The sequence below is a fragment of the Poromitra crassiceps genome, assembly GCF_964638095.1.
Source record: "Poromitra crassiceps genome assembly, chromosome: 4".
Classification (NCBI taxonomy): domain Eukaryota; kingdom Metazoa; phylum Chordata; class Actinopteri; order Beryciformes; family Melamphaidae; genus Poromitra; species Poromitra crassiceps.
Genome location: NC_139626.1, coordinates 50,132,954 through 50,145,635, shown reverse-complemented (window position 1 = coordinate 50,145,635; position 12,682 = coordinate 50,132,954).

Sequence of the window (12,682 nt, the reverse complement as noted above, 5' to 3'; positions counted from 1 at the left end):
TTAAGATTGAAACCAACATGCACAGACAGCGATTTTTGAAAAGATGTGTGTGCACAGTGACGAAATATATCATGTCCATTTTTGCCCCTACTACACCTCTCCCATTTGTTTCCAACAAATTCCAAGTCGACTCTTGACTGAAGTGGGGCATCTCCTTAAAGGATGGCTTTACCGATAATCAACCCACTTTGTATCATATCATCTCGGTAATATAAGCACATGGGCAGTGTTTACCTTCTCTCTCTGTTTACCTCATGGAGAAAAATCCTCCTGCAGAAACTCCGCCCCAGCCAGCTGCAAGTCATTAAGGCTCGTTAAGGCTCTCAATGTGATTCTCCGTGGATGTGCACATACTTAAAACAAATAAAAATAAACAATAACAGCCGCCCTCGGAGCAGATTCTGCCTCTCCAGCAGAACTTCCGCAGCTCCGTTGTGACGTGTTGTGACGTAAAACGCGCCACAACGGAGCGCTTTGCCAGAGGAGGAAATGGAAGATATCCATGAGTAAAACACAGAGAGAGAAGGTAAACACTGCCCATGTGCTTATATTACCCAGATTATTAATGATACAAAGTGGGTTGATTACCGGTAAAGCCATCCTTTAAACACTTTCTATTGGACCTTTTTTTCCTATTGGTGAGCTCAGGAGGTAGAGCGGGTCGTCCGCTAATCGCTTTGGATAAAAGAGGTCGGTGGTTCGATTTCCGGCTCCTCCAGTCTGCATGTCGAAGTGTCCTTGGGCAAGACACTGAACCCCAATGCTCCCGTTGGTGTGCCAGCACCCTGCGTGGTGACCTGCCGCCATCGGTGTGTGAATGGGTGAATGTACCTACTGACTGTAAAGCGCTTTGGATAAAAGCGCTATATAAATGCAGGCCATTTACCATATCGCTGAGCTAAGTTGTCAAATCAAGTCACACATACAAGTCACATGTACGCCGCAAGTCTCTGAAAGGTCATGGAAATGGCTCCCTAGTAAAAAGAGATCCTTGATCTCAAGAGGTGTAGCCTGGATGAATGAGCGTTATCTTTACGATCATGTTGTTTATGTCGGACCGAGCACAACCTACGACAGCTAGCGTACGCTCTCATCAAGCCAATAAAGCCGGGGGAAATATCAGGAGCAAGCCAAGGCCGCCGGGCCCACCCAGGACAATATCAGACATGAATAATGGATGGCAGAGTTATCGCTCTTCCCGGCCTGCGTGGTCTGCTCCTGTCTGAACGGACACAACCCTGGAAGCCCCTCGGAGAACTCATCCATTTTTCAGAATTAGATAAACCTGCCTAGTTCTGTCGTGTAAATATTTCATCTCTCCCGTATCACACTACCTATCTCCCACGGCGACTCCCTCTGCCTTTAACGGCTAATGTCTCCAGGATTGTGTTTGGGGGGGGGGCAGAGCCTATGTCTTTTTCTGCCTCTCTCTCTCTCTCTTACATACACATACAGTACACACACATGCACATGCACACGCACACACACACACACACACACACACACACACACACACACACACACACACACACGCATACACACACACACACACACACGCACAAACTCATCAATTCTCTCTCAAAGACACATTTGCCACATTCACATGCATGGAGTAACCTGGCCATGCCTCATGCAAGGTCTCATTACGATTAAACAGGACATCATAATCTGTATGGCTTTCCTTCGCCGTCGCCGACTGAGGAATTGCCGGGTGGATTGTAATGGGCATATCCATTCTCACATAGAGGAATTTGACTGGGAAATGGCAAGTTACTTCTAATACAGGGGGGGATATTATGATAATGCCAATATAGTAAGATTTCTTTCTGACATGTTTTTTTGTTGTTGATCGAAGGCGGCGGCGCAAGTCTGAGTTTGTGCAAAAGGTGAAAACTAAAAGTGAAAGTTGATATATTATAATTATGCACAGTAACCAGTTTACATGTGACTGGGTTTCTGAAGATCAGAGTATGAGCGAGTTATTTTGACCCAGTTATGATGTTTATATGTAGACTAACATTAACATAATTCTGCATTTTATTCAGTGTTTGTTTTCTTTTCTTTCTAGGACGTTGAGGGCCGCATTCTGAAGGTCCAGGGGCCCATGGGGCCGCATGTTGCCCATGTGTTGCTATAGGGGCTCCATTACAAGACATACTGTCGTGCAACGGTATAGGTGCCTCTCTCTACCTTTTTCAAATTTGTGTTCCATTTGTTTTTTTGCTCGGACACATTTCTGCATCCGCTTTGCATCTTGTTCTTTTGTTTTTGTTTTTCTTCCCTTTGTTTATACCTGATTTAGCCAGACAACGTGGCCATGAACACGTTCTTATCAGCAGAAGCCTGGGGGATGCTATACGCAGGAGATGGAGCGTTTTGTACAAACACACTGGCACCTCCAAGGGGTGCACCTCCGGGGCGAACGTGGTCTGCTGCTGCGAGCAGAGCAGAGCAGAGCAGCCCCACTCTGTAGCAGGGGGAGATGCTTTGGAGATGCTAATCCATGTGCTAGCACAGTGTTAACTGTGTCGACGAAAACGACATGATGAAAAAGCAACTGAATGAACTGTGAACGAATTGCTCACATTTTACCATCAGGGCCCATCAGCACTTCTCAAAACCCATACACCCATACACTACGCCTATATGCAATGTTGGGCAAGTTACTGAAAATTTGTAATTAGTTACAAGTTACATTAGTTAGTTACAAAAAGTAATTTAATTACTTTACATTACTGCATAATAAAAGTAATTACTTACTCTGCAAAGTAACGTCAACGTTAAATTTGATCTATCTACCTGCATGCAATACTTACGTTCACTTATTAGGGAGGTTTATACGGCCTATCACAGTGGTTCCCAACCTTGGGGTCAAATTCCGAAGGGTTGCCTTTTTTTTGTTTTTTTTAGGCCTACACCACACAAAACTACGGAAGAGGATTAGGCCACATGTAAAAAAAATATATATATAATAATAATATAATTTAGAATGAAGTTAGAATTTTGAGAATAAAGTCAGAATTCAGAGAGAAAAAAACATTCATTCTGAGTTTAAAGTCAAGGTTCTGAGAAAAATCAGAATTCTTAAAGTCAGAATTCAGTCAAAATTCTGACTCTAATCCCAGAGGAGAATGAAGTCAGAATTCTGAGATTAAAGTCAGAATTCATCTCATCACTGATGTCACTCGAGCATGTCATCAGTGAGTGACATCATCAGTGATGTCCTGAGTGGGTTGGGAGTTCAGACGGAGTTTCGGATCAGGTTTTACAGGATGTAGGGAAACAGTGGATGGATAAATCCAGAAGGAGGCGGTAATGCAACATAAATGATGCCAACTGCCATAAAACACCACAGAAGATGTCCTGAGTGATGATGTCACCAGTGATGTCACTCAATTAAATAAGAATCTTACTACTATACTGTGGCATTTACTACTATAATAGGGCGCCGTTCTGCGTCTGGGGTCCCTAGATTTTTGTGACATCAATGTTGGGGACCCCTGCCCTGACCTATAGGCTCTGGCTGTGTGGAGCGTTTTCCCCGGGCTGGGAGGCGGCTTCTCTCCCCGGACTAGGTCTGATGATCATAAACCAGATAATCCTCTGAAGTTGTCCACTATTCTCATGTCCTAAAGTATAGCATAGCTGTTTTAAATTTCAGTTATTGTATTTGAGTTACTAAATTTGAAAAAGTCAGATCAGTCAGATAACTACTTACTGCAAAAAGCAGTTACTCCCAACACTGCTTATAAGTGATGTCTTTTTAGTGATGTTTTTATCATGTTTTTTTTTATCTTAATTTGATTTTGATTTGATTTTATCCTTACTGCTTAATGGATTTTGTTATCCTTCCGTTATCCTATGGATTTACTGTTATGTTCTCTTAATTTATTTTCTGATTTCCAGTTCCATTGTTTTTTCCCCCATTCTGAGTATTTTGCTTTTATTATGACTCTCAAAGCACTTTGTAAACTTTGTTTAAAGGTGCTATATAAATAAAGTTATTATTCTTCTTATCTTACAGTGTCTTTTTACCAAAAGGTGGTCTACCTGTGCAGTCCAATCACTCTGACTGAAAAGTACAAGCCGGTGCTATTGGCAAACAGATTTGACTCGTTGACATGAATCGACCCATACTGCTCATCACTGCAACTGTTGGGGATCAGGTGCATGCTGTGTGGTGTCTCAGGAGGTGGTGCATGCTGTGTGGTGTCTCAGGAGGTGGTGCATGCTGTGTGATGTCTCAGGAGGTGGTGCATGCTGTGTGGTGTCTCAGGAGGTGGTGCATGCTGTGTGGTGTCTCAGGAGGTGGTGCATGCTGTGTGATGTCTCAGGAGGTGGTGCATGCTGTGTGATGTCTCAGGAGGTGGTGCATGCTGTGTGGTGTCTCAGGAGGTGGTGCATGCTGTGTGGTGTCTCAGGAGGTGGTGCATGCTGTGTGATGTCTCAGGAGGTGGTGCATGCTGTGTGATGTCTCAGGAGGTGGTGCATGCTGTGTGGTGTCTCAGGAGGTGGTGCATGCTGTGTGGTGTCTCAGGAGGTGGTGCATGCTGTGTGGTGTCTCAGGAGGTGGTGCATGCTGTGTGGTGTCTCAGGAGGTGGTGCATGCTGTGTGGTGTCTCAGGAGGTGGTGCCTGCTGTGTGGTGTCTCAGGAGGTGGTGCATGCTGTGTGGTGTCTTAGGAGGTGATGCTTGCTGTGCTGTGTGGCGTCTCAGGAGGTGGTGCATGCTGTGTGGTGTCTCAGGAGGTGGTGCATGCTGTGTGGTGTCTCAGGAGGTGGTGCCTGCTGTGTGACATCTCAGGAGGTGGTGCCTGCTACAAGCTGTTGAAGGAGACAAGAGACGCCTCTGCTGCTCAACCAAGATTCCCTCTCAACCTCCACTTTAAGTCCATGACAGCACAGCCGCGCGGTCCTGTAGTCATTCATCAAATGACACCATCAGAATAAGAGGAGGTCGTAGCAAGGATAGGAGGGCGGGTGCAGGCTGTCTGACGCTGATGCTGTTAAACACAAGCATCTGCCCTATGGGCCAAAGGTCTGTCCACGTTACGGTGAAGTGGTGACAAGAGGCAGAGGTGTGTGTGTGTGCGCGCACGCACGTGTGTGTGCATATTTATGAGTCACCTTGCATTTACTGAAAGTTTAAGTGTGTGAATCTACCCTCAAAGTGTGCATAATGCAATGTTATTACATTCCCGCGTGTGTGTGTGTGTGTATGTGTGTGTGTGTGTGTGTGTGTGTGTGTGTGTGTATGTGCTCCAGGTTGATGCTCCTTCTATCTATGCTGTGTGCAAGGCCACTTAAGCCCACTGAGAAGCAGGGGGCGGGGCACAGCTGAGAAGCAGGGGGCGGGGCACAGCTGAGAAGCAGGGGGCGGGGCACAGTTGAGAAGCAGGGGGCGGGGCACAGCTGAGAAGTAGGGGGCGGGGCACAGCTGACAGAAGCAGGGGGCGGGGCACAGTTGAGAAGCAGGGGGTGGGGCACAGCTGGCTGGAGATGGTTGTTATTGCGGATGGGAATGGCCGTATTCCCATAGGAGGAAAAGGCTAAATGCTGCTTCTCTCATCTTTAAATGGAAGACGACAGGAGTGCTAATTAGCAGAGAGGCCGAGGACTCGGAGGGAGGGATGGAGAGAGGCAGGGAGGGAAAGAGAGAGGAGGGAGGGAAAGAGAGAGGAGGGAGAGAGAGAGGGTGGGAAGGAGGCAGGCAGAAGATTGGAAGGAGTGTGGGAGATGGAGAGAAATGTGGAAGAGATCATCAGAGGGAAGAGAGAGAGTGGAGGAAGAGGATAAGGAGAGGGAGGTGGTAGAGCGAGGGAGAGAGAAAGACAGACAGAGAGAGAGAGAGAGAGAGAAGCCGGGGAGACGACATGGGGAATGTTATTTTTAGGTTAACCTTATCATCCTCGTGCGCTGTTGGGAGTCGCAGGGACGAAGCAAAGGCCAAGTGGCTGCTGACAAACTGTCATGAGAGTTTAGGAGCGCAGTCAAAGATGCACAGTATTTCTTGTATTGTTGCAGTAAGTACATGTCTTACCTGAAAGTATGAAGAAGGCCTGAAGGTCTCCAGAGACAGCAGCGTTTCTGTAGCACAATTAGAAACAGCTTCCTAATTAAAGCAACAGTGGAACTTGCTCTGTCTACCAGAGTGTGGAAGTGGGTCAGACGCGGACAGGCTCTTCTCACATTCTAATTAGATGCGGGGGTTTTAAATTAGTTGCTCGCAGGTTGGTGTGTATGTGTTGTGTGTGTTGTGTGTGTGTGTGTGTGTGTGTGTGGCACGTGTGGCAGAACAAATTAAAGCATCCTAACAGAGACACGCTAATCACACCCATTAGTCACTGCAAAGCTCTCGACAAAAAAACCCAACGTCTGGTAACATCCTGCTCAGCATGTACGCACACACACAACAGTACACACCATTGAGATATATATGAATAGAGAAAGCGTGCCTATCTCCTCCCTGTATGATCTATTGAAGACAAAATCTTCTCAGATCAGAGAACCAGAGTCTGCACACTAGCTCTTTTGGGTTGACTGAGCCACCACCCCCCCCCTCTATCCCCTCTAAACTTTCTTATGTAGAGCTGCTGTTTCTAGATCTGCGCACACTGCGTTGTGTAGTCAATCCTCTCTAGCTCTATAAATATGGCCCTTTAAGTTCTAATATTTTTTGTCTCGCCAAAAGTAACCAGATTCTCACTACGAGGTCAGTTTATCAAAATAGGCTAACCCCTGTACGGAAATCTGAATTTCGTTGTCAGAGATTGCTCCTAGCAGCCAGACTCTGGGGTGCTCTCCATAACAAACCGTCATACAGGGGGAAATGGTAACACTTTACAATAACGTACACAAATCCTATAGTAGTTACTGATAAACTAACCATTAACTAATCGCCAGTTAATCATTCGCTAATGAAAAATTTGGCATTAGTTTATCACTAGTTAATCATAGTTAATGAGTAGGTAGTCATTAGTTAATGATTAGTATCTAATTTCCTGAGTAGAGTAGTTAATCAGTACCTAATGATTACTAAATTTCAGCTCGTGAATAGAGTAGTTAATCATTACTTAAAGGCCGGGTTTACCGTGGGGAACATGAATATATATTAATTCTTAAAAAATCTTAAATTTCGAATCCGTTGAAATTTTTGAAATTGCTTGTTCACAGCCAGAGAAAAAAAAATGAAAAAAAAAAAAAAAAAAAAAAAAATGGGCCAGGTGACGCGTTTCGACGCGAAACGCGTCACCTGGCCCAATTTTTTTTTTTTTTTTTTTTTTTTTTTTTTTTCATTTATTTTTTTCTCTGGCTGTGAACAAGCAATTTCAAAAATTTCAACGGATTCGAAATTTAAGATTTTTTAAGAATTAATATATATTCATGTTCCCCACTGTAAACCCGGCCTTTAATGATTCCAAAATGTCAGTGCGTGAATGTATTAGTTAATCATTAGTTAATCATTAGTTAATCTTTTTGTGTACCCTATTGTAAAGTGGTGCATCATACTCAGTAGTTTATGAATACTGAATCATTACCTGTCCATTAGTTACTCTTTTCGCACCCTAATATAAAGTGAAAGATATCCTTATCAAATAAACACTCCCTCCAGGTGAGATTCGAACTCTGAACCCCAAGATTGTTAAATTGTAAGTCTGGTTCTCTACCATCTGAGCTAACCAGCCTGTTACTTGGTAGAGCCATACTATAGGTCTGTAGAATTAGAGACTAAGTATTATGTCCTATCCACATACTACTTTCTGTTCAAGTACTTATAGTTTTTAAGATATATTCCACCCAAATACTACCTTCTCTCCAAATACTTATAGTTTTAAAGGTATATTCCATCCAAATACTACTTCATGTCCAAGTACTTAGGTATGTTTCAGCCAAATACTACTTATGTCTAAGTACTTGTAAGTACTTGGACAGAAAGTAGTATTTGGGTGGAATATACCTTTAAACTATAATACTTGGTCTCAGGCTCTACATTCAATAGTATGGCTTAAACAAGCAACAGGCTGGTTAGCTCAGATGGTAGAGAACCAGACTTACAATTTAACAATCTTGGGGTTCAGGGTTCGAATCTCACCTGGAGGGAGTGTTTATTTGATAAGGATATCTTTCACTTTATATTAGGGTGCGAAAAGAGTAACTAATGGACAGGTAATGATTCAGTATTCATAAACTACTGAGTATGATGCACCACTTTACAATAGGGTACACAAAAAGATTAACTAATGATTAACTAATGATTAACTAATACATTCACGCACTGACATTTTGGAATCATTAAGTAATGATTAACTACTCTATTCACGAGCTGAAATTTATTAATCATTAGGTACTGATTAACTACTCTACTCAGGAAATTAGATACTAATCATTAACTAATGACTACCTACTCATTAACTATGATTAACTAGTGATAAACTAATGCCAAATCTTTCATTAGCGAATGATTAACTGGCGATTAGTTAATGGTTAGTTTATCAGTAACTACTATAGGATTTGTGTACGTTATTGTAAAGTGTTACCGGGGAAATTATTATCCGATGAACTGATCTTTGCAGCTCTGTTGATTAGCTAATGTTTCCGTAGCATTTGATTAACATTATGATTTAATTCATTCTGTAACAAATGTTGGTTTAACAGGTGAAATCGAACTGAACCTTTGGCTACGTTGTAACTTACCTTTACTGACTGGGCAGCCCAGAGCTGCTGTCTCTCAGTCGGGTCATTTTTCTAACTAACGTTATCCAGCTGCCTGTCTCTTCTGTATCCGACCTTATAGGCTACAATAGCTACGAGGAGAGGAGCTTGCGAACATCCCCATAGTAAAAGCACATCCCAGAAATATTCATATAGGCTACTCCTCGTGCTTCATCCCAAATAAAACCTAGACAGGTTAGCCTGTCTGTTTGTGACAGGCTAACCCGTTAGCTATTAGCTAATGGCTGGTATTGTGTAGGCCTCATTTTATACCCAGGAGTTGTGACGTTATAAAACACATTTCCTGGCATACGCAGGCAGTTGGACAACCTGGTAAGTTCTGAAAATACGTGTGTGTCTATTGTGTTATTCCAGCTATCGTTATCGGTTGTTAGGTTATAGTAGCCGACAAATAATGCAAAACAGCCGGCTAACACAAGCGGCTAATGCTAGCCTGCAACAGTGCACTCAAACACTTGTGGGCACCCATTTTGTGCGTGCACGGCTTGAATTGCCAGCTGATCCTTGACAGACTATCCAGATCTTTGGCAGATTAAACAAAGCTCAAGCAGAAACCTAAATGGGTAGTTCTGATTTTTCAAACCCTCGCCCTGTAATACTTACCAATGATGATGTCGATTGGTCCTTTCTCAGCACAATCCATGCTGTTCCAGATAGCCACAAACCAGTAAGGTCAATGGGGAGGGGGGGGGGGGTCACACTCCTGTCTGTGCAAGCTGACTGAAGCTGACTGAAGTTTACTTTGTTTGCACCGTGGAGGACATTTCAGTGACCTTCAGTCAGCTTGTGCAGACAGGAGCGCGATCGCAGACCTTGTCTCGCGCACGTGCAAATGCTCAGAGTTGTGGCTAAATATCTCGAGCTAGCAACATCGTGCGGACGGATGGACGGACAGATGTTCATTTATTATGCAAGAGTTATGCATTCTAGCTTTAATATACTTAACATAACATAACATAACATAAACCGCACATTAACCCACATACATTCAAACAGCACATTAACCCACATACATTCAAACAGCACATTAACCCACAGACATTCAAACAGCACATTAACCCACATACATTCACACAGCACATTAACTCACAGACATTCAAACAGCACATTAACCCACATACATTCACACAGCACATTAACTCACAGACATTCAAACAGCACATTAACCCACAGGCATTCAAACAGCACATTAACCCAAATACATTCACACAGCACATTAACCCACAGGCATTCAAACAGCACATTAACCCAAATACATTCACACAGCACATTAACCCACATACATTCAAACAGCACATTAACCCACAGACATTCAAACAGCACATTAACCCACAGACATTCAAACAGCACATTAACCCACATACATTCAAACAACACATTAACCCACATGCATTCAAACAGCACATTAACCCACAGACATTCAAACAGCACATTAACCCACATACATTCAAACAACACATTAACCCACATACATTCAAACAGCACATTAACCCACATACATTCACACAGCACATTAACCCACAGGCATTCAAACAGCACATTAACCCACATACATTCAAACAACACATTAACCCACATACATTCAAACAGCACATTAACCCACAGGCATTCAAACAGCACATTAACCCAAATACATTCAAACAGCACATTAACCCACAGACATTCAAACAGCACATTAACCCACAGACATTCAAACAGCACATTAACCCACATACATTCAAACAACACATTAACCCACATGCATTCAAACAGCACATTAACCCACATACATTCAAACAGCACATTAACCCACATACATTCAAACAACACATTAACCCACATACATTCAAACAGCACATTAACCCACATACATTCACACAGCACATTAACCCACAGGCATTCAAACAGCACATTAACCCACATACATTCAAACAACACATTAACCCACATACATTCAAACAGCACATTAACCCACATACATTCAAACAGCACATTAACCCACATACATTCAGACAGCACATTAACCCACATACATTCAAACAGCACATTAACCCACATACATTCAAACAGCACATTAACCCACATACATTCAAACAGCACATTAACCCACATACATTCACACAGCACATTAACCCACATACATTCACACAGCACATTAACCCACATACATTCAAACAGCACATTAACCCACATACATTCACACAGCACATTAACTCACAGACATTCAAACAGCACATTAACCCACAGGCATTCAAACAGCACATTAACCCAAATACATTCACACAGCACATTAACCCACAGGCATTCAAACAGCACATTAACCCACATACATTCAAACAACACATTAACCCACATGCATTCAAACAGCACATTAACCCACAGACATTCAAACAGCACATTAACCCACATACATTCAAACAACACATTAACCCACATACATTCAAACAGCACATTAACCCACATACATTCACACAGCACATTAACCCACAGGCATTCAAACAGCACATTAACCCACAGACATTCAAACAGCACATTAACCCACATACATTCAAACAACACATTAACCCACATACATTCAAACAACACATTAACCCACATACATTCACACAGCACATTAACCCACAGGCATTCAAACAGCACATTAACCCACATACATTCAAACAACACATTAACCCACATACATTCAAACAACACATTAACCCACATACATTCACACAGCACATTAACCCACAGGCATTCAAACAGCACATTAACCCACATACATTCAAACAACACATTAACCCAAATACATTCACACAGCACATTAACCCTCACACATTCAAACAGCACATTAACCCACAGACATTCAAACAGCACATTAACCCACATGCATTCAAACAGCACATTAACCCAAATACATTCACACAGCACATTGACCCACATACATTCAAACAACACATTAACCCACATACATTCAAACAGCACATTAACCTATAGACATTCACACAGCACATTGTTTGCACTATCTGACCACCTTCCTCTGTGGGTTTGATTTGAGTTTTCTGCAAAGATGATCTCCTTCACGTACCCCCTCATGTCTGGCCTTCACTCTCACCTCATCACCTTAAAAAAAGGCCATCACAGGCTGGTAGTCAACCACACTGGGAAACTGCAAAACACCACCATGGCTGAGCAGATAGAGGAAAGAGCGCCACCTACTGTACACAAACGTCATCAACAGGAAATCCAAGGGAGAAGGTGCTGAAGAGCTGGCCACACTGTTTACTGTAATCGCCACAGCAAATCACCACTTATTATGAAAGGATTAACACTTAAAGGCTTAAGTTAAGTCATTAAGCCAAAGAAACGGCTTTTGATTCTTAGAAGGTTAAAAAGCATCAACCTTAGAGTAAAGAGTTGAAAGCAGAGGCGCGTTTTGCTGCCACCACCTTTAGACCCGCATGGTTCTGGGTCAGGGGTTAAAACGTGACTGCAGAAGCTTTCTCCACACCAAGGTAGTTTTCAGAAACAAGAGGTCTGGCTCCTTCATTTTATTACCTGTTCAATAATTGTGCGACTGTTAATTTGCACTTTCCATTTTGAAATGTCTAACAGGTTATATATGAGTCACTCTGAAAATGAAGGTTAACCGAAAATAGCAGTAGCACTGGCAAACCTCATTACACCTTAAATCTAATCTAAATTACAGTTGTACAGCTTCCTCCAAGAAGAAGTTTGAATGATGAAATGGCCAGTCTGAAGAAGAAATGTGTACTTTTTCATTGGCAGGGGAGAAGAAGACAGGTGGTCAGTTTCTGTGTGAATCCTTTGGCCAGATTTTTTAAGACCCAGGGCTCTTCAAGCCCCAAGCCCAAGGCCCCAATCCAAAACCAGGGTGGTACCGTCCCGCTATCTCCCAACCCGTCCTGCTATCTCCCAACGCGTCCTGGACAGCAAGCCCGAGGGCCTGCCCGTGATGTGTTCCATAAAAT